Source organism: Polypterus senegalus, chromosome 18 (genome assembly GCF_016835505.1).
Source record: "Polypterus senegalus isolate Bchr_013 chromosome 18, ASM1683550v1, whole genome shotgun sequence".
Taxonomy (NCBI): domain Eukaryota; kingdom Metazoa; phylum Chordata; class Cladistia; order Polypteriformes; family Polypteridae; genus Polypterus; species Polypterus senegalus.
The window spans coordinates 93,565,443-93,588,877 of NC_053171.1; positions in this window are offsets into that span (position 1 = coordinate 93,565,443).

Below are 23,435 nucleotides of genomic sequence, written 5' to 3' on the forward strand. Positions count from 1 at the left end.
TGGGGACCACGGGAATGGAGCTTGGAAGCTCAACCCTATAGGGGCCCATGGTCACTGCCAGGGGGCACCCCAATGCCTGAGGAGCCCTGGCCCTCAGCACTTCCACCACACCCGGAAGTGCTGGGGGTAAGAAGACCAGGGACACATGGAGTGCTTCTGGGTATGCAGCTGGTACTTCTGGGGAGTGCCGGTGGAAGTTTATTGGGAGGCACCTGGAGCACGTCCAGGTAGGGATAAAAGGGGCTGCCTTCCTCTATTCAATGGCTTGAGTCAGGAGCGGAGAAGGACGGAGCTCGGGAGGAGAGGAAAGGAGGTGGCATGAAGAGAGTGAGGCATTGTATCGAGGCCTGGACTTTGGGGGAGTTTGGGGTTGTGCTACACCTTGTATATAGTAGGATATATAAAAAACGTGTGTTGGGTGATTATACGATGCCTGCCTGTCTGTGTCCAGGCTGCCAACCACCCCTGTTACAATAGTATAGTTATCAGTGCTTGAACTGAGACGGTACTCACCAGTATGCAGTACCAGCATCTCTTCCAATTTTTATCTAGAGTATCAAGCACCGGTTCTTAGCTATACATGTGGCACTGGAATCTTCATGGGAGAGATCCCCAACCACCCAACCATGCATTGATTGAATGTTGTTGTATTATGGTGCTCAAAGGTTCACGGGAGACCTACCTTGAATAGCAGCAAACTTTCTTAGTGTAGCAGTACCAGTGTATCGTGGCACCCATAGTTACTATCTGTATTTGATGTACTGTATATAGATACCATATATATAGTGACTCATGTGCACCAAGGGACCACCTTCCACCTTGACAAGGTAAACAGTACCACCCCAGGGCAAGAGGGGGCACTAGTGCTGACTGTTATTTTTCTTCCATTGCTCTGAGAGGCCGACCAACTAGGAAGACTATCCCCAATCACAATGCCCTAAGAAAGCTCCTTCTCCTTCGGTGTAGATGCCATGAAAGCAAGTCAGTCCCAGAACATGGCATCACGTTCAGACACAATACTTGACGAGGACAGAGCCCCTGTAATTTTGTTTAAATATTTTGGAAGACTGTTTGAACTTCCTTCATTTTCTTTCTGTAAGCCCAAAAGACAATATTTTGTTTCTTCATTAAAAGGTTGAACCAGCTGGTACCCCAACATTTCTTTAGCATACCCCTGGTTGTAATATATATATATATATATATATATATATATATATATATGTATATCATTCTAAACCACATGGGGTAAGTAAGATGGAGTATTCCTTTAATGCTGTTGTAGCCCAGGTCCTATTACTGAAGCAGTCTTGATACATTTTAAACTGCATTACCAAGTATATCATACAGCATAGTGGAAAGAATAGTTTATATTTCAACAATGCAATCATTTTATTTAATTATTTAATGCAATTTCTTATTTTATTTTAACACTTAAATGTTTTAAAACATTTTCGTCATAGACACATCATGTAATATAATCTATATGAGAAACAGAATATTGTTAATATTGTCAGCCACATTTTAAATATTTTAAATGCATTTTAAATGCAGACCTATAAATACCTGGAAATGCAGCTGGATGATAAATTGGACTGGACTGCCAACACTGATGCTCTGTGTAAGAAAGGTCAGAGCCAACTATACTTCCTTAGAAGGCTGGCGTCTTTCAACATCTGTAATAAGATGCTGCAGATGTTCTATCAGACAGTTGTGGCGAGCGCCCTCTTCTACGCGGTGGTGTGCTGGGGAGGCAGCATAAAGAAGAGGGACGCCTCACACTTGGACAAAGTGGTGAGGAAGGCAGGCTCTATTGTAGGCACGGAGCTGGACAGTTTGACATCCGTGGCAGAGCGACGGGAACTGAGCAGACTCCTGTCAATCATGGAGAGTCCACTGCATCCACTGAACAGGATCATCTCCAGACAGAGGAGCAGCTTCAGCGACAGACTGCTGTCACCATCCTGCTCCACTGACAGTCTGAGGAGACCCCACACTATGCGACTCTTCAATTCCACCTGGGGGTGTAAACGTTAACATTATACAAAGTTATTGTCTGTTATACCTTCATTGTTATCACTCTTTAATTTAATATTGTTCTTCTCAGTATGCTGCTGGAGTATGGGAATTTCCCCTTGGGATTAATAAAGTATCTATCTATCTATCTATCTATCTATCTATCTATCTATCTATCTATCTATCTATCTATCTATCTATCTATCTATCTATTTTAAAAAATATACAGCGTCATGTGGTACAGGTGAACAAAGTAATGAGTCATTTATTTGAAATAAACAGTCATAACTCTATACCCATAAATAGTGTTATTAACTAAAGAGTCAACACCCTAAAGAAGCCATCAGAAGTCTGATCTTCAGCACTTGTGTTTTCTTTGTGGGCCTGACTGTATCAGCTGCCCATGTTAAACAAAGTGTGAGAGTAAGTCCAAAATCATGTCAATGAATGAGTGCCTCATGTGTGAGAAGAGCTCAGTGAGCAGGTTGAGGAGTCATTGCTTTACACTTCCTTAAGCAATAAGAAATGCAAAGTTGGTAATCTATGAAGCATTTGTGTTTGCCTAGTGGTTAGGTACAGAGAAATTGAAAACAATGACTCTTCTGCCATATTAGCACAGGAAACCTAATGTATCATTAAAAAGACTTATTTAGTATGCAGCTGGAATGCTCTGTGAAAGGAAATGGCTTGACCAATCAACCGACTGATGTCTCTGACATCAACTCTGCAGGTCATTAATTTTCTTTGAAATAATACAAAACTGTATGTTTTAGTGTAAGCTATCAATGTATAGCAAAAATGCGTACTGACTTAGGTATAAATTACATTCGAAAATCTGTGGGATTTATAACTGCACGACATCACATAATATTTACTAGATTCGAAGAGCCAGATGTATAGACACCCATGACTGAATTTAACTTAAAAGTGGGTGGGAACATTTAGATATCTTGCTGACTGTCACATTTCTAAACCAATCCTATGCGTCCGATTTTGAACTGCTGAGAGGAGTGGCACTCTCATTAACCTAATCCGACAGACAACAAGTTAGTGATTACCATAAAGTGTGTGATGGAACCTGGGTGCCAGTGAGCCCCAAACTCCAACATCTCCCAGCTGCTGAAATGACAACAGCAATCTTACCTTCCTATTTTCTCTTAGTGTCAAGTCTTCTCTAGAGCTTCTGTTTTACTCTTGTTGTCTTTCCATAGTTATTTTGCATATTTTTGTAATGCATGAGTTGAAATGGGACACTGCAGCCCTATACAGTATGTTTAAAGTGAATGGACTGGAAGAAAAATGGGCATGCCTTTTCAGCGGCAGATTTTGCTGCTAATCACTATAAAGTTTTCATTGAGTTGACCACAGACGTGTGTTCTCATTTGAGAATCTAAAATAACTAAACTAAATATCCTTAAACCTACTGTGGCAGGACAAAGCCCTGGAGAAGATGGCAGTCCCACTCACACATATACCCTCCCTCATACAGAGGTCAATTTGGGATCAACAATTAACATGACCTGCATGTCTTTGAGGATGGTGGAGGAAAACTCAGTCCGAAATATGGAGAAAATGCAAAGCCCACATGGACAATGCTCAAACCAAGGAATCAGTGAAGCAGCAGTACTAACCATCGCACCATCATGCAAGCCCACCACACAGTATACACTAACTGCTGATAACTAAGGACTGATAATAATCGTGCACGTGATGTGCCTGATCCATAGAGTGTAATTCCTCTATCGCTAGCACCTCGTGTTTTGAACAGCCTTTGCAAAATTGTAGAAACTGCAGAATGTGGTTCCCTATTAATTTTGGTGAATGCATTTTGATTTGCTTCTAATGCATACATTCTTTATTAACTGCATGGTGGCTTCAATTGAGACTTATTCTGTTAAGCATGAATATATATATATATATATATATATATATATATATATATATATATATATATATTGTCACGCACGCGAGTAGGAGGCATGGATTGATTCGACAGCACCTGGGAAACCACTGCCGCCAGGGAATGGTGGGGTATTAACTTTCTCCCTCTGCTTCCTCATAGGAAAAAAGACCGTCCTGCACCATAGGCATGGATGACCGCAGTGCGATACTTCCGCCCTTCCTCCGCCATCTTGCCCTGACGTCATCCTTCCCATCCTCCCTTGCGGTCCTTCCCGACATTCCTCCACTTCCGGCTCCTCCCCAATAAAATGGGCGACGCCAGGAGTCGGCGCGCGTATATGAACTGTTTGTTTATGATTTTGACCTGTTTTTGTTTTCTGTACAATATACGGGGCGGAAAACCCCAACCCTTGCTACTGTCTCTCGGTCCTTTACAAGTGGCGTAGTCGGCAGGATAAGAGATCCCGGAATGACGGAGGGACAGGACCTGAACACCGTGCTGCAGGGAATGAACGCCCAGCTCCAGGCCCTGCAGCAAGCGCAAGCCGCTACCAACCGGGAGCTGGAGGCCACGAAGGCCAGGTTAGTGGAAGCCCAACGGGCGAGACCAGACCCGCCCAGGCAGCCGCCTCCTCCTATGGTACCGATGGGCCCTTCGGAGGACGTCGATGCCTACCTGGGCATGTTTGAGAGGACGGCCACCCGGAACGAGTGGCAGCGGTCAGTGGGCGTCCATCTTGGCGCCATACCTAAAGGACCAGCGCTGCGGGCCTATTATGACCTCCCTGAGGAGGAGGCCGCTAATTACGACCTCCTCAAGCCCGAAATATTGGCCCGCTACGGCATTAGCCCGGGCCAGCAGGCGGCCGAATGGCGGAACTGGGTCTTTGACCCCGAAAAGCCCGCTCGCGCCCAGGCGTTCGAGTTCTGGGGCAAGATGGGCCGCTGGCTACGGCCAGAGAGCCCCGACGGGCGGAAAGTCGTCGAGCGGGTGGCCTGTGAAGGCCTGGTCAATGCAATGCCCAGTTCCCTCGCCCAGCAGGTCCGGGGGCACGCCTATCAGAACATGTCGGGCCTCCTCGACGTCCTGGAGCGTCAGTTGGCGGTCCTCCGACTTGGGGGGTCAGAAAAGCCTGCTCGCGGGAACCGGCAGGGACGGGCGGCCACCCCGAGCCCCCTCGACGCGCTGCAGAAGCGCCAGCCAGAGCCAAAGAGAGGCCGGGTCCGCGCGCTGTTTCAAGTGTGGCGAGACCGCCACCTGCTGCCAAACTGCCCCATCACATCGCCCGGAGCCTATGGACTGCAGCTGGACATCACGGAGAGGTATTGTACCCGCCGCATCCCTTGGCGAGTCGAATACGGGAGTGGTGTTGCTAAATGGGCACGCCGTGGTGGCTTTGTTTGATTCCGCAGCAACATTACCATTGTTGCTCGCCGCTTGTCTTACCGCAACAGTGGTTAAAGCAACATTTGTTGGTTACCTGTGTACATGGGGGGACTAGGTCATATCGTTCCGCTCACTGCTATCTTACCTGGAAGGGGGAACCAATCCAAATGACGGTCGCTGTGTTACCTGACCCCCCCTTCCCAGTGATCCTGGGACAAGACTGGTCTAAAAGAATCAGCGGTAAGCCATTCGCCGCTCCCGGGGCCTCGTTGGATCTTGTCATGAGGGGAAAAGGCACCCTCCCGCGGCCTCCACGCCGTGCACAAGGGCAGGCCCTATGGGCGCTGGTGTCTCGGGGACCTTCCGTGGCTACGGACCTTGACCCGAAGATTCCGCCGGAGAAGGGACTAGCCAGGAACTCTCCCGGCCCAGGCCCCAAGACCTCTCGGCGCCTGGACCATCAATTTCGGTCCACGCCGCCTCCTTTAAGAGGGAGCAGTGGAATGATGACTCCCGCGCTTTGCCCGAACGCGATTGTTCTGCCTAACAGCTCGACAGCGGACGGATCCACACCGGGAACCCTTCTTTGTCCTTGAAATGATCTGTTGTACCGAAAGTGGCTACCCATGAGGGCGAGGTGCGGAAGTTGTTGCTAATTCAGCGTACCTTCCGGCGGGAGATATGCGAGTTGGCACATGCTCACCTCCTAAGCCCACCTGGGGCGAAAAACACTGGAGAGGATTAAGCCCGCTTTTACTGGCCTGGGATCAATGAGGAGGTCCGGCGGTTCTGTCAATCCTGTCGGAGTGCCAGACCCGCCAGATTCCTAGGAGGGACCGTGCTCCTCTAGTCCCTATTCCCCTCGTGGACATCCCCTTTGAAAGGATAGGGGTCGATTTGGTGGGACCCCTGGAGCCCTCAACCCGTGGCCACAAGTATATCCTAGTCATGGTGGACTATGCCACCCGGTACCCAGAGGCGGTTCCCCTGCGCCCGCTAATACTAAAAGCATCGCACGGGAACTGGTTAACTTGTTTCACGCGTGGGCATACCCAAGGAGGTCCTCACGGACCAGGTACGCCCTTCACTTCGGATACGTTCAAGGAGGTGGCCAAATTACTGCAGATAAAGCACCTGAAAGCGTCAGTCTATCACCCGCAAACTGACGGGTTGGTCGAGCGATTTAATCAGACGCTTAAGCAGATGCTCCAAGGTAGTCAGCGCGGACGGCAGGAACTGGGACCAGCTCCTCCCGCTCGTGCTTTTTGCCTACCGGGAGGTACCCCAGGCCTCTACGGGCTTCTCCCCTTTTGAATTACTATACGGGCGACAACCCCGGGGAATCCTCGACATCCTAAAAGAAGGCTGGGAGGCCGAGGCTCTTCCCTCCTCTAATATTTTGAGCGTGCGCAACTGCGCGACCGACTCACAAAGATCAGGCCCCTCCTAAAAGAGCACGTGACTCGTGCGCAAGCAGCGCAGGCCGGTGTTACAACCGCAACTCCGTCCTCAGGGAGTTCCGCCGGGGACCGAGTTATGGTGCTTCCCGACCTCCCACTTTCGAAGCTGCTCGCTCACTGGCAAGGGCCTTACGAGGTTAAGGAGAGAAAGGACTCGTCGACTATTTGGTAAAACAGCCCAACGTCGACCGAAAGTGAGAGGATCTATCATGTCAACCTGTTAAAGCCCTGGAGATAGAGAGGAGCTTCCCAGCTCCCGTAGGTCACTCTCCCTTTTCGCAAGCACAACTGCCCTTAACCTCGGTGAAGAGCTGACCCCCAAGCAGCGGCAGGAGTTAGCCCAAACACTCCGAGCCATCCCCGAGGTAGTGAGCGAGTCACCCGGCCGGACCCGCTGATTGAGCACGATATAGTCACGGAGCCGGGGTAATCGTCCGGGAGAGGCCCTACCGACTCCGGAGGCAAAGCAGCGCAGAGGTCGAACTGGAGGTGAAACGTATGTTGGACATGGACATAATTGAAGAGAGCCATAGTCCCTGGTCCAGCCCTATTGTCCTCGTCTCCAAGCCAGGCGGCTCCTGGAGGTTCTGTAATGACTTTAGGCGTCTGAATCAGATCTCCAAGTTCGATGCCTACCCCATGCCCCGCATTGACGACCTCCTTGGCGGCTGGAGTGCGGCTCGATATCTGACTACCCTTGACATGACAAAAGGGTATTGGCAAATTCCTTTAACGGCATCCGCAAAGGAGAAAACGGCCTTTAGCACCCCTAGCGGGCACTGGCAGTACAAGGTCCTCCCATTTGGGCTGCACGGGCCCGGCGACCTTCCAACGTCTGGTAGATAGAGTGCTGACGCCCACCAGTCCTATAGTGCCGCCTACCTGGATGCCGTTGTCATCTATTCCGGCACCTGGGAGGAGCATCTACTGCAGGTCGCAGCTGTCCTCCGAACACTGGCTAAAGCCGGCCTCCGCATAAACCCCCGGAAGTGTTTTTTTGGATTAAAGGAGGCCAAATATTTAGGCTACCTCGTGGGACAAGGACAGGTGCGGCCACAGAGCTCCAAAGTGAAAGACATCTTAGAATGGCCCCGTCCGAGTACCAAGAAACAGGTGCAGGCTTTCTTGGGGCTTGCGGTTACTACCGCCGGTTTGTTCCCGTTTCTCGAAGAGCAGCACCCTTGACTGACCTGACAAAAAAGGGCGCTCACCTATACGTGGTGTGGACCGACAAAGCAGAACACGCGTTCAGTGACCTAAAGAAGGCCCTAACGCCGGCACCTGTGTTACGGACGCCCGATTTTGGGCTCCGTTTATTCTCCAGACCGACGCCGGACACAGGCCTGGGTGCCGTGCTGAGCCAAAGCGTCGATGGTGTCGAGCACCCTGTGATGTACCTTAGCTGGAAACTGATGGACCGGGAGACCCGGCACGCGGCAGTGGAGAGGGAGGCCTTGGCCATTAAGTGGGCAGTGACCCACCTCCGTACTACCTGCTGGGTCGCGAGTTCGCTCTGGTGACTGATCACGCTGCACTTCAGTGGATGTCCCTGCACAAAGAGTCGAATCCGCGGGGAACCAGGTGGTTCCTGGACTTACAGCCGTATAAGTTCACTGTCACTTATCGGCGGGCACCCTTCAGGCCAATGCCGATGCCCTCTCTCGATTCACGACCTCTCGGTTAGGTCCGCCCGACCTGGACGGTCCTGGGCTAAGGGGGATCGTGTCACGCACGCGCAGTAGGAGGCGCGGATTGATTCGACAGCACCTGGGAAACCACTCGCCGCCAGGGAATGGTGGGGTATTAACTTTCTCCCTCTGCTACCTCATAGGAGAAAAGACCGTCCCGCACCATAGGCATGGATGACCGCAGTACGATACTTCCGCCCTTCCTCCGCCATCTTGCCCTGGCGTCATCCTTCCCATCCTCCCTTGCGGTCCTTCCCGACATTCCTCCACTTCCGGCTCCTCCCCAATAAAATGGCGCGCCAGGAGTCGGCGCGATATGAACTGTTTAGTTTATGATTTTGACCTGTTTTTTGTTTAATCTGTACAATATACGGGGCGGAAAACCCCAACCCTTGCTACTGTCTCTCTCGGTCCTTTACAATATATATATATATATATATATATATATATGTGGTTCACAGTTATTTTTGGATAATTAATTTACCTAATTTTGCCTTTACAGCATATTGCATCAAGCGCTATCCTTATATATAATTTGATACTATCCCTACATATGGTGTTCGTGTCAATACCTCGACTCAATACAAGTTAGAACCATGCACTGGGACTCTGCCTCTGTAGTTAGAACATAACATGGCAAGCGCGGACGCAGTATTGCGTGATTGACTAAGAATGTTTGAATGCTTCAGTGACACCGCTGGATAGCCAAGTATAGTAAGTCGGTGTTGGTTCGAGCAGATAACGGTAAGTTCGGTTGGTTTTTTGGAACGTTGGTTTGGTGGGGCTTACTTTCCAGGACTAACATTGTCGACTGACTTAAACCCTTCAACAGCTCCGGAACCGTAAGTAATTTAGAACGTATCGCCATTTGCTTGGTACGTCGAAATCTATCTTTGGGCAGTTCGGTTTTGGCATCTGTCCTTCTGCCAACTATTGGCCAACTGAATAATGGCGGCTGGGTATTAACAACGGTCATTGTTTAAATTTTCACCGATCTCGAATCTAAAATGACCACGCCAACATAATTATTACTCCGACTCTGATTAGAGTCATAAAATACGGTTTGTTTTGAAAATTTGTTTGCTGGAAAAAATCAAATGAGGTGCGCCGAAGAGCTGAGTTGACGTCTCGCAGCCCCATTTAAACAGGAAGCTCTTCATTACATCGGCTGAAAAGGTCTATTTTAAGCACAAATCAGTGCCATGATAACAAAATCATTTCAAGGACTTAAAAAACAGCAAATAATTCTTTGCAGAGAAAGTATGCATTTCACAAACGTAGAATTTGTAGCCCGATTCGATCGGGCTCCCGGTCGCTAGTATAAAATATTTCTTATGCTGCCAAGTCCTCTTGATTTAATGTGTGATTGTGCAGTGCCAGAACCTATCCCAGCAGATTCAAGCACAAGGCAGGAGCCCACCCTGGACACAACACCAGTTCATTGCACGGCCCACTGACACACAGACTCACACACAGGCCCAATCAGCGTCACACGTACATTTTTATGGATGCACAGTAAGAGTGAAACAGAGTACTTGGGGGAAAATAAATTTAAATATTTATGGGCTTTCCTTTGCATTTTTTTTTTTTAAATCTCAGATTGGAACTCTTCCCATTGAGCGACAGGTATGAATTTTTAAAAAAGCAACAAATTTGTAATAATTGAAATATTGACTTTGCGACACATTGTCCTCCTTTATTTGAAGTAAAATTTGAATACAGTTTTCCTTGCTATTGTATCAATCCGGGGATTACAACCTAATGTTTTTGCTTGCTGTCTAGGCTGACTTGGATGAAGTCATTGCAGTGTAATCAGACCTGACAATTTAGTGTTTATTTAATTTGACATTTACAACATGCTGGTATATGCATAAAGCATATGCAGTCGGAAAAATTAATTTCACTTCAATACGCTTAACAGTGCTTCAGTACTATAGCCAACTGTGTCTGGCAACTGTAGCCTCCGCTTTTGTACATCTTCAATAAATCAATTAAGCTAAAGCTGTTCAATGCATAGACCATTTTGCAAGATTTTTTTTTCTTTTTTTGATGAACAGACCTTCTCTTTCTTCCTACTTTGTAGTACACATTGAGGACTATGTGTGCCTGCTGTCTGGCACTCTGTGCCCTCTAGTCTTTGTTTCCAAAGCTAAACTAATTCCCACAGGCTCATGCTTGTAGTCTGGATTGCTCCAAAAAATAAAAAGAAAGTTGCCTGTTTAACTTCACTTTGTGTTAATTCAGTGCCTTTGCTGAAGTTTACTTGAGATGATTTCTGTGCAAAGCAAAGCAAAGCAAAAATAACCCTCCACGGTGTACAAACACATTTTCTGGGTATTGTTAAAATTTCAGGAAATAGCACAGAGACTGCGTGACACACTGCTGCCGCAGCTGATGCAGAATCCTGGGTGGCGAGTTTTGGATCAGAACCTACCTGTGCGGGTTTAGAGTTTGGTTGGCAGGTGACTTCAAATTAGAATCGCATGAATGAGTAGGAACGTGTGCCTGAATGTGCCATCTGATGAACTGGCACACGAATTTCACTGTACTCCGTATATGCCACAGTATTACAACTGCTGCTACTAATGTGGTTGCTTCCCACGTTGTGCCCAGTGCTGCTGAGTTAGGTATCAGCTTCCCGTGATCAGAAACTCAGTATTGCCATTTCAAAATCTCCTTAGAGAGAAAATTAACACTCGCTAACACGCCCAGAAGAACGTCACTTCCAGTTACGGCGTACATAGTGATATCAGAAGGACATCACTTCCATTTACTCTTCATCATTTCTGGTCTGATCCCTTAAAGCCACCATCTTTCCCAACCCTCGTCGCTTCTATCTTGGACTCAGTACTGTCCAGGTGACTTTAAATTAGAATCGCATGAATGAGTAGGAACGTGTGCCTGAATGTGCCATCTGATGGACTGGCACACCAATTTTACTGTAATCTGCACATGCGATAGTATTACAACTACTGCTACTAATGGGGTTGCTTCCCACGTTGTGCCCATTGCTGCTGAGTAAGGTATTTTCTTCCCGTGATTCAGAAACTCAATATTGCCATTTCAAAATCTCCTTAGAGAGAACTTAACACTCGCTAACACGCCCAGAAGAACGTCACTTCCAGTTACGGCGTACATAGTGATATCAGAAGGACATCACTTCCAGTTACTCTTCATCATTTCTGGTCTGATCCCTTAAAGCCACCATCTTTCCCAACCCTCGTCGGTTCTATCTTGGACTCAGTACTGTCCAGGTGACTTCAAATTAGAATCGCATGAATGAGTAGGAACGTGTGCCTGAATGTGCCATCTGATGGACTGGCACACCAATTTTACTGTAATCTGCACATGCGATAGTATTACAACTGCTGCTACTAATGTGGTTGCTTCCCACGTTGTGCCCAGTGCTGCTGAGTTAGGTATCAGCTTCCCGTGATCAGAAACTCAATATTGCCATTTCAAAATCTACTTAGAGAGAACTTAACACTCGCTAACACACCCCAATCCTTGGCCACAGTGGAACAATTTAAACTTGACCGTCAATCTAGCTTACCCATCTTAAGGATTTGGAATGAAATTGAAGTACTGAAGGAAAAGCCATGAGAAGACATTTAGCATTTACAGTGCACGTTTATGTCTGTATAGGAATATTTTTTTTAATGCAATAAATTTAGCTCACAAGAAAATCATTTATTTTAAATGTATTTATTTTTTAGCAGTGCAATAATTAACACAGCTCACAAAATAATAAAATGTTTTTCTTGAAGTGTATGACAAATCTTATGAAATCAAGCATACTGTGACACTGCACAGGTCACACTGGCTGGCAATGCTGTTTTAGTGATTGTCTGTTGGGCATCCGATGAACAGGGATTGTGTGCTTTAAATGCGAATGAAATATGTCCGAAAATGAAGAAGAGGTGGGCTCCCAAATCCTATAAAGCTACAATATGGCAGGTCCAGCACAAGTTTCAAGCTGACTGAGTGTGCCTCGATTAATGTTCAATAGCTTTTTCCTTTATGTTAATTTATATTCAAGTTTTCTGTTCTCATTCATATTTAGATTATGGTGAGGGCGAAGTTTTGGGTTGCGTTTTTTCCCCTGCTATATAAGCTTATGAAGTTTAATTTACTTTATTCTAAACAAGATTTATTTTTGTTTAATAAGTTTTGAATGCTGTGCACATAATAGTAAGACTATTTTGTAATGCCAGTGCAAAATACCCCTCTGCTTAAACTGGTAGAGACAAAGCACTGTGGGATTTGAGTAACCACTCTATCCATTCTATACTTTATCCTGAATTCATAGAAAAATTAAAATATATGAGGTTTTTGTCTTTTAGATCTTTTCTGAAAAGCTACTAGGGTAATTAAGAGGGAGTTAAAGGAAATTGTGAAGATTCCACATTCGCCTCCATAATATCAGGCAGAAGAGCAAAGAGCGGTGTCTAATTTAATCATTGTCTTCTAATGTGCAGGGCAGGGCCACATCTGGCATCGCAAAATATACATTTCATAAAGACAGGGTCTACATTTTTCAGTTTAATGGATTGACATTTTTGCTACAAGCATAGGTCCGCTTTGCTTTAAAACTGCAGAAGTGATCAATTAATTTCTGATTGTTGATAAAGAACCTTAAACATCATATGAGTTTTATTAACTAAAAAAAATGCATATACGCAAGCAGACACTGGCTGCCTTTAGAGAGTGATGTGTTAGCAGAAGTATATTTTTTAAAGGAATAGCACAACTAGAAAAAGAAAGAGCAGATGTTTTATGTAATCATCCATTAATCCAATGCAGTGTCACAGGGTACTGGAGCTTATCCCTACTGCAGAGGGAGCAAGGCTAGGGCTCCAGTCCATCTCAAGGAAGACTTACGCACACACTCCCAAGGGGCCATGTTAGACTTCCTAAACAGCCAAACATACAAATCTTTGAGATTACAGTTGACTGAGACAACAGAGTACCAAAGTAAACCCGTATGTACATATCTTAACATAGACATTGGCACACATGTGCAAGAAGGGGGACGTTGTGTGGACCGAGTAAAGGTAATTCCATGATGCCAGGCCAGGGGAGGGCAGGGTGCACTAAACCTTCTCCTGTTATCTCTACAGACCAGGCGCTGGAAAACCTATCTGAGTCAGTGATGACACTTCCGGCTCCGGCACCCAGAAAAACGTCACTTCCGGTTCTGGCGCCCTAAAGAATGTCACTTCTGGTTCGGGCGCTTAGAAGAATGTCAGTTCCAGCTCCGGTGCTTATATGAATGCCACTTCTGGTTCCGGCTCCCAGAAGAATGTCACTTCTGGTTCTGACATACAGAGTGATGTCAGAATGGACATCACTTCCAGTTACCCTACATCACTTCCGGTCTGATCCCTTAAAGCCACCATCTTTCCTAACCCTCGTCAGTTCTATCTTGGACTCAGTACTGTCAACAGTTCTGTAGCATTTGAAAAAAAACATTTGGAGCCTGGAATATTATACGGGTGGCTGCCCCAAACCTTTTTACGTGTGTCGAGTCTGTTCCTTTTCACAACATAATACAGGATATATATATTGTATATGCGTGTGTGTTTGCATTTGTAAGGAACATGACTATCTATCTATCTATCTATCTATCTATCTATCTATCTATTATATAGTGCTTATCTATCTATCTATTATATAGTGCCTTTCATATCTATCTAACTATCTATTATATAGCGCCTTTCATATCTATCTATCTATCTATCTATCTATCTATCTATCTATCTATCTATCTATCTATTATATAGTGCCTTTCATATCTATCTATCTATCTATCTATCTATCTATCTATCTATCTATCTATCTATCTATCTATCTATCTATCATATAGTACCTTTCATATCTATCTATCTATCTATCATAGTAACTTTCTTATCTGTTTATTCACCAACATATCTAAAGGTGACAATGATGTTGAACTGTGCAGCAGTAAGATATACTCCACCAGTCTGTACTCCAAATGGTGAAATAATCAGAGAATTGTGGTTTAAAAATGGCACTCAGTAAATGGACCATGTGTATAAGTAGAAAATATTAAAATGTAATAAATATGCAATAGGAAATTACACAAATCTGGATGAAAATGCATTACTCGGCATAATTTACATTCATCTCATGTATCAAAGATCGTGTTGAGATCTGAAGCTCCCCAAGGCAGTACGTATGATTTTTCCATTAGATTGTTCGTTAAATGTTCAGAACATCATGTTAGAAAGCAAAGTTTTCCACAGTGAAATCTATCTTTACCCAAGCTCCATTTAAGCTCAAGTATTCCTCCTACCGAGTTCACTTTAAAGTAGCCAGTTTCATCAACCCTTATAATTTTGAAAACTCTCATCATTACTCCCCTTAATATACCAACCAACCAACCACTGATTATCCAACCCGCTATATCCTAACTACAGGGTCACGGGGGTCGGCTGGAGCCAATCCCAGCCAACACAGGGCGCAAGGCAGGAAACAAACCCCGAGCAGGGCATCAGCCCACTGCAGCCCTCAATATACTCCATTTCAAAATAAAACATTCCACTCATTCAGTCTTTGCTACTGCCATGCCTTTCGAGAACATGTCTAGTCACTCTTCTCTGGAATCTCTCTAGAGAGAGAGCGAGAGGTTAGGAGCGCGCACTGATACAGCGCATGGCCGCACCGCACCCACCACACGACAAATTGTTTCAAAATATCATAGTTTTAATATGAAAGCCAAAGCTGTACACTTGGTGCAGTCTCAGCAGTGCACTGCTGAACTCTACATATTAAAGCTCCATTGATGTGTATTCCAAGATGTGGAGAAAAGCACACATCATTTCTATTTAATTTATACTTCATATATTTAACTTGGATGTCTATTATTGAATTTCTACTTTATTTTAGATTCCAGTTAAAATTTAAATTTAATTGAACTGGTTGGTGTGGAACTGTGACTAACCCGTGTGAAATAAACAGACAAATGCCACAGAAAAGGTTAGTGACAGCCACCCGTATACTTACTGTAAAATAAGCCTGCAAAGTAGGCAGTTATCGTATATACTCACGTATAAGCCGGGTCTTGAAATTCGAAAAACGAACATAAAATCAGACCCTGATTTATACACCCGTTCAAAAATATGACACTTAATTTTTTTTTTTTTTACATCTTCTTACTTCCTCCAATCTCGCACCAGTTTCTCAGACGCATCGAATTTTGTTGCAGCAGCTCAGTTGCCAATTTCTTTCACCGCTTCAACGACTTTTAAGTTAAAACCAGCTTCATATTTTCTTCTGATCAAATGCTCCATCGTAGATAAGGGATGTGCTTACGATAAAGGTGTAGGAGATTGTGAGATACAAAAAACACAAATCAGTACAAACGTCACTTCGTAATAGTTCGGGTATTACCGTGTGGTCATGCAGGCACAATAGAGAGAGAGAGAGAGAGGTTTATACGCTGATACAACGCATTGGCGCACCCACATAGAAAACAAAGGCCATGTGCTCTGTGGTTACTCTCTCAGGTGGGTGTTAGCATATCATAATCTCTTGGACCAATAGCGTGAGTTTTCTGCATTCGAGCGACATTATAAAATACCAGAAATTATACGTTAAAAATCAACTCCGACTTATCCGTGGGAGAACTTATCCACGAGTATATACGGTAGATTCGAGTTGTATACAGATTCAAGTCCAAAACAAATCTGACTTGGATAAAAGAAAATGGAGATTTTATAGTTAGCCAGAGGAAATGAGGTCAGCAAAGCCAGAACTAGAAATTAGGTCACTGGGGCCAGAACTGATGTCATCGGGGCTGGGACCGCCAGTGATTTCTTTGGGCCCAGAACTGGAAATGATGTCATCGGGGCCAGGAAGAATTTCCCATAACTGGTCTGCAGAGGAAAGAGAGAAAGGGTTAGTGTTCTCCGCCACCCCCTGGTCTGGTGTGGAAATGCCGCCATTTGAGCCCTTTAGCTGCCTCCCATGTGCACGTGCGAAACAGGACTTCCCTGCATTTTTTATAGGAACGTAACTTACAGCTCAAAATCTCAAACTATGCAGTTTTACACAATATTTTTACTTCTCATATGTAAAATGTTTCAACTAAAATAATATAAAGTTGTAATAAATAATATTTTTGTGTTAGCATTAATTAACATAAATAATACAATATAAACACTTTACTTGGGCAATCAAGATGTTTATTATTGTACTTTATGTATATTTAAATGACACCTTTCTCAGTATATACATTATAAAGTATACAGTATATAACATATTATAAGAATACTTGGTCACTTTGAGTTACCAAAGTTCTCAGTTTCAGTGATTTGTATATTGCAATTCCTAAAGTTGGACATACAAATTTGGCACCCACACTTGTATGAGATGCCAGTACACACACCCCACGTAATTTAACCTGTGCTGGTCTATTTAGAGTGACTAATTAACTTAACAAAATGGCACAGTTGTGCGGTCATTAACATCTCTAGCTCTCAGATCCAGAATCCAAGCTCAGAATCCAGCATGTCTGTGGTATTGGCTAGCTTTTTCTTTTGTACTCTCATTTTCTGATATGTGTGATAGGATTATTGCCAATTCTAAGATGGCCCTGTTGGTGTGTACGTGAGTGGTCTCTGCAATGTACTGGCGCCCTGTTTAACAATGGTTACTTGTTTAGCCCAATACTGACAGGTTTGAGAGCAGTAACCTAATGGGCTCACCTGAGGAGTGACTACTTGAAGAAAGCAGAAAGAATAAACAAATTGTAAAATGACTTGCACAGAAGGGCAAGTTCACTAACCACAGAGCCATCATGTTCTACTGTGTAATAGAAATGTTAAAAAAAGAAAAATACATATTTAAATTTAAAACTTTTCAACAATTTGATGTTTAATACTGGTGTGACTAAGTCACTTTAATTTACTTGTCATGTACTTGTAATCAGGTTGACATGATGACACAGGTGACGCAGAGGTACACAGTCATTCTTAATTGCTTTGTTCACAAAAACGCATTGTTTGTGACAAGGCTGTACTTCCTGCATCACCAGTGTGTTATGAGCAGATGAAGAGGCTAATGGGAAGAAATCATTTACAAGTGAATAGTCCAATTTGATTGAAGAAGGCCTAGGGTGATAGCTTCCAATAGGTTTATTGTACCATACAAATGATAGACAGATAGACAGACAGACAGATAGATGTGAAAGGCACTATATAATAGATAGATAGATAGATAGATAAGGCACTATATAATAAATAGATAGATAGATAGATAGGAAAGGCACAATATGATAGATAGATAGACAGATAGATAGATAGATAAGGCACTATATAATAAATAGATAGATAGATAGATAAGGCACTATATAATAAACAGATAGATAGATAGATAGATAGATAGATAGATAGATAGATAGATAGATAGATAGATAGATAGATAGATAGATAGATAGATAGATAGATAGATAGATAGATAGATAGGAAAGGCACAATATGATAGATAGATAGACAGATAAATAGATAGATAGATAAGGCACTATATGATAGATAGATAGATAGATAGATATGAAAGGTACTATATAATAGATAGATAGATGTGAAAGGCACTATATAATAGATAGATAGATAGATAGATAGATAGATAGATAGATAGATAGATAGATAGATAGATAGATAGATAGATAGATAGATAGATAGATAGATAGATAGAAAACACAAGGCGCAAGGCAGGAAACAAACTCCAGGCAGGGCGCCAGCCCACTGCAGTCTACTATATACTAATATGTATCTTTTCAACCAAAATAATGTTACTCTCCATTTAATCTGCTGTTACTCATCAGTATATATACTGAATGTTAGTGGTAGTACACATTTTGCCCAGTGTTGAAAAGAAAGTCTTGCCTTTTTAATTAATAAATCTGTCACACCTAAATGCCAGAAAAGAAGATCCAAAACTTTAAAGTCAAGACACGGTGTAAATTCTTTGAATCAACTGCCTTTAGTCAGTCTTGACCATGCTACAGTAAAATCAGGAGGTGAAAGATCATGGTATGTCAAAGTATGGAAGCCATATTCATCCTGCAGCTTTCCATTGTTGCTTGGAAAATACAATGGGTGAATTTAACAAAACACTCCTGAAAATTCATATTCGTTTAATAGAGTCTAAAATAACAGATTTTAATCTAGTCTGAAATAATTGTTGAAATACTAATTAGATTTTGGCGCAATGGTAGCGCTGCTGCCTCGCAGTTAGGAGACCTGGGTTTGCTTCCTGGGTCCTCGCTGCGTGGAGTTTGCATGTTCTCCCCGTGTCTGCGTGGGTTTCCTCCGGGCGCTCCGGTTTCCTCCCACAGTCCAAAGACATGCAGGTTAGGTGGATTGGTGATTCTAAATTGGCCCGGGTGTGTGCTTGGTTTGTTTGTGTGTGTCCTGTGGTGGGTTGGCACCCTGCCCAGGATTGGTTCCTGCCTTGTGCCCTGTGTTGGCTGGGATTGGCTCCAGCAGACCCCCATGACCCTGTGTTCGGATTCAGCAGGTTAGAAAATGGATGGATGGATGGATAATTAGATTTCTCATTACAAATCTGCATATTAACAACTCTATAGAATCTATGTCTCTATGTGAATGTAACATGTATGCCCTCTTTTTTTTACATTAAACAAAAATGTTTCCAGATTTTTTTCCAGTTATAGAACAGAAAAACATTTCACAATTTCGCACATTGCAGTCTTATTTTGGTGTGTATCTCCCCACAGCTCTTCGATGTTGTAAATGCCTCAGAGGAAACGGTTGTTCACAATTTTATTTTGAGCAGTAGCAAGCAACCAGGAGATGGAATGAAGTGTAAAGGGAGCAGGCTGTAAGCTACACAACCAAAAAAATGAAAACAAAACTGAGACAAAAGAACAAAAGAGTAAAAGCAGGAGTGAACTAAATCAGAAGGCTAGAAATTCTAGCTTTACCTTGGGGTTTTTTCCCCTAGCTAACACTACAAACAAACGTTAGTGTTTTAGAAAAGGTCTAGCACAAGGATACCAGGAACCTCCACCACCATCTTGTACCATCATGTAACCTCTCCATTATGTGCTGCAGCCATGGAAAATGACCAAAAATTGGCAAACTGTATTAACATTATGTTTCAGCCAGGGTCTGCCCCAAATGTTTGGGGTTTAAATTTCTCATTTAAGTCCATTTGCTTTTATTTTCTATGTTAACATTGTTTATTATTTAGTTTTTTTTTGTTGTGCTACTTGCCTATCACCTTGAAGGGACTACCACCAGCCCTATAAATGCTGAGGCAAACCCAGAGTCCCTTGTGGTTCATTGAATGTGCTCGCCTTGGTAAGTTTTTTTAGGTTGCTATTTTATGGGTATTTTGTGAATTTTCTGGATTTTTTACATTTGTGCTCCACCTTTTGTCCATTCTTGGGATTTGGGTTTGTCCAGAATTGCCTTTTCTTTTCCTTTTCTGCTCTTTTGAGCTTCACTGTTTACTGAGCATTTTTGTAAAATAAATAAATATTTTTATATTATAACATTTGCTTACTTCATTACCAGTAGGGGTTTGGCACCGTCCACCCAATGGGCTTTTGGAGTCAATTTCTGGAATTTATTGTGTCCAGGAACCTCAAGTTCACAAGAGACATAACGTCACCGCTAGAAAGAAAAAAATATATAAATAATGAAAAAAATTACCGACGCATGCACCACTGTGTGCTGCCATTTTCTTCCATGTGGCATTACACATCCACATATTTTCAAAGATCCGTAAGAATAACTGAAATTGAACACTAGTCTATCTAGGCATGAACCAGTGCAGGGCTATAAAAAAGCGACAAATACTGGAGTACAATGGAATTATTTATTGGTGGACTAGGCAGGGTGAATGAGGACCTCCAAGGAATACAGAAAGTAAAGTCGATAACTGAACATATTTATTTTTTTACAATTTGAATAGTCAGCCACCGGCATTTGTAGGTAACAACTCAAACTATATTAATCTGGAAATTTTTCTATGGAAGTGGGAAAGACAAATCATTACAAAAGCAGTGGGAATGCCATACTCCAGGCAGGGATCGTATAGTAACTAAAATAGGTAAACCTTTTTTTAAATTTCTAAAATTTAGAACAATGTTGTAACTGTTTTGAAGGGGTTACCTTAAGTTCTTTTCATTATGTCTTAATTAATTAATTATCACAACTTCATATAAGTATACAGTTATAATTATAATTTGTAGACATTACTGTATATATTAACTAAAAATTCCATGTTATCTTTGGCGTAGTCGGCAGGATTCAAACCTGCATGGGTATACTCCAGTCGGTCCCATTCAAAGTAATGACACTTCATAGGAGTGACATAACAAAGGAGTGACATGAATACCGTATTAAAGGAGTAACATTCACCTACCACACACAACTGAAAGTACACTCGCCAAAAAAATCGTTGTCGCCTCACGTACCACAACCAACTGAAAGTACGGTAGCCCAAAAAAATTGTTATCGCCTCACCTACCACTTGGATGATTGGTTTGGTTGGTTGTCACTCCTTTGAAATTTATATCTGAAGTTTCACTCCTTTGTTATGTCACTCCTTCGATACAGACCCACTCCAGTGAACTACCATAGTATTTTGTAAGGAAGCACAACACTATTTTTTTTAAATCCTATAATGACTGAAGTAGAAAATAATTGAGCTCTTCTACAGCATATGTACTTTGCAGTATGTAGTCTTATGTTCTGATCACAAGTTGAACCTGAGTTATAATATTATAACACTCTGGGTCTTTAGAATTCACTTTTTCAATCATTTTTTGTTTTAAAGTGAAAAAAAGACAGCCTATCTGGTTTTCCCAGGTTGAGATGTACAACACAAGTTTAAGGCTTTTATTGAACAAATATATATAATAAATAAGTATGGTGTGTGGGTGGGTGTGTGTGTGTGTGCCCTGCGGTGGGCTGGCGCCCTGCCTGGGGTTTGTTTCCTGCCTTGTGCCTTGTGTTGGCTGGGATTGGCTCCAGCTGACCCCCGTGACCCTGTAGTTAGGATATAGCGGGATGGATACTGGATGGATGGATGGATGAAGTATAATTCATTGATTACATAATTAAAAATTGCTAGCAAACTGCAGATTTCCTGAAGAGCACTGAGGATGTGAAGCTGTGATTAAAGTGAAACAGAGTTCCAGACCATGGCCATACTTGTTTATCCTTCATTTCAGCCTGACACTGAAAGTTCCCTTTGCAGTACATATAAATACAGAAAAAAAACACCAAACACTGCCACTGTAAGTATAACAATAAAATTAAGAATGCTTGAGAAATTAAGCCAAGTAATAGAAATGGATACCATTGTCTGTCTCACAGCAAAATAAATAAATAAATCACAAAGAAAACATTCATAAGGCTTTACTGATAAAAATTTAAAGCGTGCATAATTCAAATTTACTGCATAGCTCTCAATAAAAATACATACCAATAAAAGTACGATTCAGAAGCATTCTTTAAATTATTTACCACATTTCATAACAGCCGGGCAATGGCCTTGTGTCTTACCGCCAGAGTTGTGAGACAGACTTCGGCCTTTATACAGATTTAGTTTAATGGGTGGTTGAATGGACCTTCTAGAAAGGTCCGCTGATGGGCTGATTTGAACTCCAACGCAACAGGATTGGCTTTGGCTCTTGGCATCTCTGTGTAAACATTAAAATGAATCAAAAAGAAAATGTGCATAACGTGTAACTATCTATTGAAAATAACAGAGCCAGTGACACACATTTACTTCAGAAATGGAGAATAAAAACAGCTAAAGTCAGATTTGGGTACAGAGGGCACAGACATTGTGATTTTTTTAATATATTTTATTTTATTCTCGATTACCAGAACATTATACTGGCATGCTGCTCAATCAAACATATAATAATAACATAAGAGATATAACCACTTACTTAAAATGAATTCAGAGAAAACCAAAGAAACAAAACAAAGCACAACAACATTCAATTCTCACCTAAGAGAAAGAGAGGAAAAAAAAATCTAATTTTTCAAAATCTAAAAAAACAAGTAATAGGATGAGAGAGTCAAACATAGGCCCGGCATGTTTCTTCTACAATAACATTAATGAATTCTTTGTTAATGTTTTAAAAAGATTTTGGACATATCCTCTAAGACAGGGGTGTCCAAGTCTGGTCCTGGAGGGCTGCGGTGGCTGCAGGTTTTCATTCTAACCATCTTCTTAATCAGTAACCCGTTCTTGCTGCTAATTAACTTCTTTTGATTTAGTTTTAATTAACTTGCCTCAGACCCCTTAGTTGATTCGTTTTCCTTAATTAGCAGTCAAACACTAATGAGACACCTGTACCCATCACACAATATCTGAAAATAAAGAAAGGTGAAGGTCTCAGTAAGGTGGATTCTCTCAGGTCACCAAAACGTTATGGCAGTTGTTCTTAGAAAAAAGAAATGTCTGCCGTGGAAGAATGAGAGCAGCAACAAGCCATGGAATTAATTAACAGCAACAATCATCTTCTCATTAAGAAAATGGTTGGAGTGAAATTGGTTGGAGTTTGAAGCCCCAATTTAGTTTGTCATCTGCTGGCTCATTTCACATCTCATTTCTGATTGGTTACCATTTAATGAAGAAAAGAATCAATTCAGAGGACTGAATCCTTAAAAACAGGGCTATGAAAATGAAGGCAAAAGGAGTTAATGATCAGTGAAAACTGCTTGCTGATTAGGAAAAGGGTTAGAATGAAAACCTGCAGCCATTGCGGCCCACCAGGATCAGAGCTGGACACCCCTGCTCTAAGAGAATTAGATTTTTTCAAATTTAAACTAATATAGATTGCCACTCACCCTCTGAGTTACTAGTGCAGCATAGGCTGTAAGATGCTGCAGATGTTCTACCAGACGGTTGTGGCGAGTGCCCTCTTCTACGCGGTGGTGTGCTGGGGTGGCAGCATAAAGATGAAAGACGCCT